Below are 7820 nucleotides of genomic sequence, written 5' to 3'. Positions count from 1 at the left end.
AGATGAGCATTGCCGCCCTCAGCGGTTGGCAGCCCCTGGGCCTTTAATAAGCATAACTGGACAAATGAAAGAGCTCCGACGCTGCCTCATCTGCAGCACGGGTGTTCAACCCAGGACCTTGATGCTGAGCAGCAGCCCCCTGACCTTTTTTACTTTTTGATTTGGGACAGAATTTTGCTAAGTCATTAAGTTGTCTAGGCTGGCCTCAGCCTCCCAGAGCACTGAGAGGATGGTGTGTGCCCCCGTGTCCAGATGCTATTATCTTTGTAGTTATTTACTCACCCCAGTTACCACCACTGGGGTGGGCTGTAGGAAAACTTCATTTCAAATTGGTAAGTACAATTCTTATAGCAACCTTAGATGGGGGGCCAGGGAGATGGCTCAGTGCAATAAGCGCTTCCCTGGCAAGTGCAAGGGCCTGAGTTCAATGCCCAGTCACACACACACACACACACACACACACACACACACACACACATCTTAGTTGGTCAGAACTCTGGGCAGGAACAGGTTTCACACAGTAGCCTCTTCTTTGTGTAACTCCTCCCCCTAGATTCCCACAAAGCAAATTTTCTGAAGTGCTGACTTGGAGGGCTCTGGAGTCACACTACTCTAGGTCCTTCTAAGAGCTAACCGGTTATGCCCATCCCAAGGTTCCAGACTGGAAGTCATTGCAATCATTGAGCCATCAATGATGAAAAAGCTTCCAAGGATGTCTTTGAATATCTCCCACATTCCTTGCCCCATGTGTTGCTCTGAGCTCAAATCTCTGCATTTAGCCTTTCTTCACTCATAAACTTCATAAGTGCGGGAGATGAAAAGACGCACAAGCACTCTTTACGCTTGCTGGACTCGGAGTAGGTGGCACGCTAAGAATGTAAAAGTTTATTGACACCGAGTCCCTGTGCAATGAGCCTTAGGATCACCATGGAGTCTTGTCATCCTTAAAGTGATGAGAGGGTACTGCAGGATGCGGCATTGTAATAAACTAAAACAAACCATCACAGCTACTGTTGGAATAGGAATGCCAATAAGACCATAAAAGGAGGAAGAAAGAGATGTTTAAGAAAAGAGGCAGATAGGGCAGACCAAATGGCTCAGCAGATTACAGCACCTGCAAGCAGGTGCAGGGGCTGGTGGTTTAATCCCGGGGCCTGCTGTGCCAGCCCTGCCCCCAGGGCAGGCTGAGACAGTGGTTGAGACTGGGTGTGGTGGTGCACACCTGTAATCCCAGCACTTGGGAAGCTGTAAACAGGCAGATCACTACAAGTCCGATCTAGGAGTGAGATCCTGTACACCGTATCCTAAATACAAAAAAAAGGGGGGGGGGAGAGACAATCAGTTGTATTAAAATCTAGTGCCCAGACTTGGAATTTGAGTGTTAGAGATTTAGAGTGAATCTGAGGCCTCTTCCAGTTGATGCCATAGTACAGTGCCTAATGAATTGCATTTTAGTGTCTAGACTTGATAAGGTGCCCTGGCCTCAAGCAGCAGATGGCATCTAAGGGCGAGGCTGAGCGGATTGTTCCTGCTGATCTCAGTCCCAGGCAGCTCGCAGATGTCTGTAATGATGCTGGAGAAGAATGACAGCTCGGCGGGCGCAGCACGAGCCTTCCCGGCGGGGCTGGGGCTACACATCTGCACCTCAATTACAGCAAGGGCGCTTCTTGCTAGGGCTCTGCCTCCAAATTAGGGGTGCCCCTTGTGGACCACTTCTCAGAAGAAATTAGTGCTCAAGATCATTGTTTCCTCCCAGGAGGACTCATGAGGACAGACAGATCACCCCAAGAGCTAAGTGGTCCCCAAACCACCACCCTGTGCAGTTGTACAACCATCTTCACACCTAGAATTTGAGTTCCTGGAGGCAAGATTTCCTGCAGCTTTTGCCTTTGAGCCCTCCATGGCTTGCACCCTGCATGCGTGGTGAAGTAGTATGGGCTTGGCTTCTACAAAATGTGGATCAGAAGGGCATCTTGGCCTAACCGTGGGGTGCCTGGGGCACTTGCCGCTATGGCCTATGAAGCAGTAAAGGCTGAGTGCTCTCTTTTGCTTCAGATCTAGGATGGTTTCTGCCATTCCCAAAACAAAGATTGGCAGGTCCTGTCCCTTTGCCACAGTTCATTTCCAATATTCCTGACTTCTTAGTTGACAAAAAGTTATTAAGTTTAAGAACAGTTATGAATATGTGTACATATTTGAAAACATAGATGACACTCTGGGAGGCTGAGGCGGGAGGATTGCGAGTTCAAGGCCAGCCTGGCTAGCTAATAAGTTCAAGGCCAGCTTTGCATGTAGTGAGAGGCGGTCGCAGAAAACGGAGAACAACAGGACAAAACCAACAAAACTCCCAGGTGAAAACATTAAAAAGTGTGACGGCTATTGCAGTGTCTTCACGGACTCATCTACCCACAGAAAAAACATCTGCAGTGTCCACCCTAAGCAGTGCGAGCTGCTGTGGCACGGTTTCTCGGGGTCTCTGGCAGGCCCTGAGGCTGTGGCTATTGCTACTTTCACTTGCGTTTTCCTCCGATTGAGAAATAGCCTTATGTTGACTCACTGTGACCCCCTGTGGGCCCCCCGGGAAGGGCACCCCGACCTCTGCGCCAGCCGCCTTGCCCCGCGGGTGAGCTGGGAGACCACAGCCTGGCTCGCCAGCGCCAGCGTGCTCAGTCCTTGCGCAGCCGGCCGCTGCGTCACCCCGCTGGGATTTGCTTCTGCCTTGACTCCCTGCGGATCCTGTCTGGTAACACCTGCCGCGGCTGCTAGCTTCCCACTCCCCAACCCTGAGCCGCGACGACGGCCTACTCTGGTGGCTTCTTTACACCTGAAGGCCACGGCCCCTGCAGTGTTCCTTTGGCACTCAGTCCCCCCACCATAGGTTTCCATGGAGACCAAACCAAGAAGGACAGCCCTGGAGAGGCAGAGTTGGGGAGCCTGAAAACACAAACCCAGCAAGAGGGGTCCACCCCAAGCAGCGCGGGGCTGCAGTGCGCGCGGTGAAGACCCGAGGAGAAAGTGAGGCCAGAAGGATCCAGGGACCCGGAGTGGGCGCCGCTGGGGCGAGGCGGTGAGATCTCACACCAGACCTCCGAACACCAAAGTGCAGGATGCAGGGCATCCGCGAAGCAGGGCTTGAGGCGGCACAGCAGGGCCCTGGCTCTCCGTTCGGAGCGCCCCTGTCCTCTTCCTCCTCCTCCTTCCTACCTTGGGGGCTCTCATTGTTCTGCCTCAGGATGACTCACAGGGAACCGAGTCTACAGGGTTATAGTGTTGGAGCTGACCAGAGAGAAAGGGTTGGCTGAGCCAGGGGCAGCGCGACACAATCCTGGCTGCATGGGGAATCACAGGGGAGTTTTAAACACTCTAGTGCCTTCCCCTGCCCAGCTGCTGATGAACTTGAAATGGGTTTCTGAAGCCTGGACATGAGTTTTTCACGTTTTTTGCCAAATGATTGTATAGGGTGGCCAAGTTTTAGAACTACTAGGAAGACTGTTCCTAGCACCTTCCCTCCCCTCCCTTCCCCTCCTCTGTCCCCTCCTCTCCCTTCCCTATCTCTTTTCCCCTCCCCTTCCCTCCCCTTCCCTTCCCTGTCCTCCCCTGCCCTCACCAACCCCCTTCCCTCCCCTTTCCAATCTCTGCCCTTTCCTTCCCCTGCCCTCCCCTGCCCTCTCCAAGCCCTTCCCTTCCCCTTTCCCCTTCCCCCACCTCGCTTCTCCTTCCTCCTCTTCTATTTTCTCCCCTCCCCTCCCCTCTTTTGAGACAGGTTCTCTCTATATAGTTTAGGCTGTTTTTTCTTTTTTTTTTTTTTAACAGATATGATTTTGTAGACCCTGCCACACCTCTCTCCCTTGAGCTGTTCCCCCTTGAGAGCCACCTTCTGCGGTGACTCCTGGCATGCTCTGGTGGCACCCTGGTGTGTAGAGCCCCTGTCCACAAGGGGCGCACAGATAACGGGGTGCAGTTCACCGCCTGGTGGAACGTTATTCATCCTCAAAAAGGATTTCCTGTCCTATGCTAGCACAGGCTTGAATTTTGAGGAAATTATACAGTGAAGTAACTCAGTCATAAAAGATGAAGATTGAGTGTAGGCTATTCTTGAACCCACCACGTAGCCTAAGCTGGCCTGGAAGTCACGGCAAGCCTCCTGCCTCGGCCTTCTCAGGTCTGACATCACAGGTGTGTACCACCATACCCCACCACACTATTTCTAGCACCTTTGACCTCTAACTTTTGTCACACACACACACACACACACACACACACACACACCCTCTTTAAAATTTCACCTTTGTAGAAAATAGATTAAATATGAATGGAGTGGAAAGAGGCTTCAGGACACTCGGCCCCACAGGCCCAGCTTCTCCATCTGTCAACATGCTGAGCAGCAGATGATGCTGCCTGAGGGCTGCTGGATGGCGGATTTGGGCCTCAGGGTTCAGTGGGTGCTGCAGTCTACCTCTGAGCCGTGACGCATGTCCTTCATCGGGCTTCCACTCTGACTCTGCCCCGATTCCTAGAATGGTATCTGGGTCCAGGGTCATGAAAATGGAATCCGGCTTTGTCAATTACAGCAGAGTGCAGGTTCCCACTGCCCTTTTTCTGTCCTCAGTACAGGACTTGTTCCATTTTCTGACAAGGATCAACCGGGGCCTATAAAGGAGTAATGTGTTTGTGTTTTCTGGGGGTGGAAACTGGAAATGTGCAGCCCATAAGCACCGCCAGCACGGACACACGTTGCTTTTCCTTGTTGGTGCGATCGCTTGCTGCTGCTGGTGAGCAATGGCTTGCTTGCTGTGATTTCTTTGGGAGGACCTAAGCGAGGGCAAACTCAAATAAAGCCTCTGTCTGTGTTTGCTTCTAGTTATTTTTTTCATCGCTGAGTCTAGAAGCCGCTTAGTTAAACAGTAGAGTAATAGACTACACTACCTTTGGAGTATGTAGCACCACTGACACATGTCCCCTATGGCGAGGATTGCTCAAAATGTTTTTCAGAAACTTAGAGCTTACTTTGTCTAGCTCAAACCGGTTGAAGCCGCAGACCTCTTACTCGGGGCCAAGCACGTGTCCCATGGGATGGAGCCCATCTGATATCGGTGTGAGCTTGGATGCTGGGGTCCAGGACAGGTTTCTAGGTTCTTGTGCTCAACTAACAGACTTGGATGTGGCAGGCAATGGTAAGGAAAGAGCAGCAGCGTTTACTAAGGCCACAGTACACTCAGAGCAAGTGGGCTCCGAGCTGCAGCAGGAAGTCCTACAAATGCTGGGGGAATAAGGCATGGGGGGCTAAAATGTCGCACCGGGTCTAGGCCTCCTCCCAGCCTAGAGAGTTACTGACAACGTGATTGACACGGTGCCGAGTGGTGTCCCTGCGTCGATGCACCTGTCCTCTCGCATACTTCATCCTGTTCTCGTTAGATGTATGAGATGCAGCCCATATGCAGGAACCTTCAGTGAGCTCCAGGCTAAGAGAGGTGATGGCAGGTGGCTCTAACAGGGCTGGCGCATGTGCAGCCTGACTGGGAATTTTCCAGGCAGGTCCAGGAGTCTCTCCTTTTCTCATCTCTGCCTCCAGGTTCAGCAGTGAGTGCAGGGAAGCAGCCCCGTTACCCCAGCTGTGCCATCTACAGTGAGGGTGCCCTCTGCCGCGCCTGGAGCAGGGCGGCACACCATTTTCTGGACATGAGTCCCACCCAGAGCCTGAAGTGCGATTACACACGAGCAGGCTGCAGCCAGTCCCCTCCTTCTAATCGATTTTCCCTGCAGCTTGGATCAGCTTGCTTCTTTATTTGTAAATACCCCAGGGAGACACGACTGGTACCTGGTGAACAAACTTCTTTCTTGCAAAATTTGTCATTTTAGTCATTGGTATGCTGTGCCACAGGCAATACGGCCCCGGCTGGTAACAGAATCAGGAGTCCTGGCTTCCCCTTACAGCAAGAATTACTGCTCAGGAGGATCCGTCTGGTGGGCAGCATGAAAGAGACTAAGGAGTTGGGACATTCCGGAGCTGGGGACAGCGAAGAACAGCCGCGCCTGAGTTGGTCCTTCAGTCATTTCTCGCAGGTGTGGTGTTTCCCCAGACGTAGATGAGGCTGCATCAGATTTTCTACTACTGAAAGAAATTTTTCCTAAATTATGGCTTCTGGTGTTTGCTCTTTTTTATGATTTACTTTGTTCTATAGAACTCTTATTATTTATTGCATTTTTAAAACTTGTCTTCTACATTTACCATTTTCTGTTTATCTTTTCCTTCTATTTTAATTTCAATATTATATTTTCTTTGGGGTATCATCTATGTTACGTATGTGTTTGTTATATCCTAAAGTATATTTCTAGGATGATTTTTTCTATAAAATCCTTTTACTTAGCTTTATTCCTGTCTTTCCGAGATTTTCTATTTGGAGGTATATTTTCCTTTCATACAATTTCTCATTTCTATTTGTTAATTTTGAAATAGTGGGCTATATTTTTCTTCTGTCTGTTGGAATTCTTGAACTCTCTGAGAGTTGTTATTCTGCTTCTTTGTCTCTTTGACCTCAATCTTTTTTTTTTTTTATTTTTTATTTTGTGTGTGTGTGTGTGTGTGTGTAACCCGGGATTAAACTCAGACCCTTGTGCTTGCCGGGGAAGCACTTATTCTACTGAGCCATGTCCCTACTGGCTCCTTCAATCATTTTTGATGGATCACTTTTATATGAAATTAGTGTTCCTGAGCTTTTCAGATGAGATCCATCCTGGAAGCATTTCTAACTTTTCCGACTCCACTTTTTGGGTAATTTTGCGTAGTGCTAGAAATGGTCCTTTTGCTTACACTTCAGAGTTCAGTTCCCTCCCTGCCCTGCACCTTCCTTCTTCTCTGCTTCTGTTTTCTATGTCCTATGCAGTTCGGATTCTGTTCTCAGAGGCTCTTCTCCACAGCGGAGCCTGACTTCACCGAGCTGTGGCTGTTTTGTCTCGACAGCTTGTGGGCGCTTTCACCCCTCAGCACCTCCCTTGGGGCCCACTGCGCGCCTTGCTGTGGGCAACCCAGCCCTCTCCTGTTTTCTCCTGCTGTCACCTGCATCCCTCTCCAGCGAGCCACTGAAGGCTCCTGGTGCCTCCGTCAGGGCCCTTGGCACACGCAGATCTTGTGTCTGCCAGCGGTTGGCCCACACTTGCTTGATTTCTGAATCTGCGGGACATCTCGTCGACCTGTTTATACTGTAACCATCACCCGCGGAAATTTTGTTTTGTGTCCTACTTTATGACTTCTTTGGGGGGTGCCAAGGAATTAACAAACATCCTGCCAGCACGGTGCATGTTTCCGTTTGTTGACTACGGCTCCACCCCTTTTTCGGGCCTTGACTCCCTCTTCTTTTCCGTGCATGAGTGAGCTCATCGCATCCTTCTCTTCAGCCTGTGGCTTCTCCTCACAACCTTTCCCTTGAGCTTCGGCCCCTTGTTTTCTGCTGCCACTGTGGGGCCTTCCTCCCGTGCCTGTGAGCACCGCGCACTCCTGCCCAGCACCCTCCCCACCCCTCTTCCCTTGGGGAAAACGCTGTCATGAGAATATTTGCTTTTCTAGGTAATTCCATGTTGTTGGGAAAAGTTTCTCTCATTGTCCCAGAAAATCTGAAGTAGAGGTTGCTTGTGACGGTTGCCTAAAAACATTAAAAGCTTTACTACAGCAGGATCCTTTTGCCAGAGTTACTTTTTTTTTTTTTTTTAATACTGGGCTTGAACTCAGGACCTTGCACTCACCTTGTGCTGACCAGGCAGCCACTTAGTTAATTTTTCTCCTGCCTTTGACATTATAATGTTCAAGAACTTTGTGACATCTA

The sequence above is a fragment of the Octodon degus genome, unplaced genomic scaffold (genome assembly GCF_000260255.1).
Source record: "Octodon degus isolate 3935 unplaced genomic scaffold, OctDeg1.0 scaffold00023, whole genome shotgun sequence".
NCBI lineage: Eukaryota > Metazoa > Chordata > Mammalia > Rodentia > Octodontidae > Octodon > Octodon degus.
The sequence above is the reverse complement of the archived record's forward strand: the minus strand, read 5'-3'. Positions refer to the sequence as shown.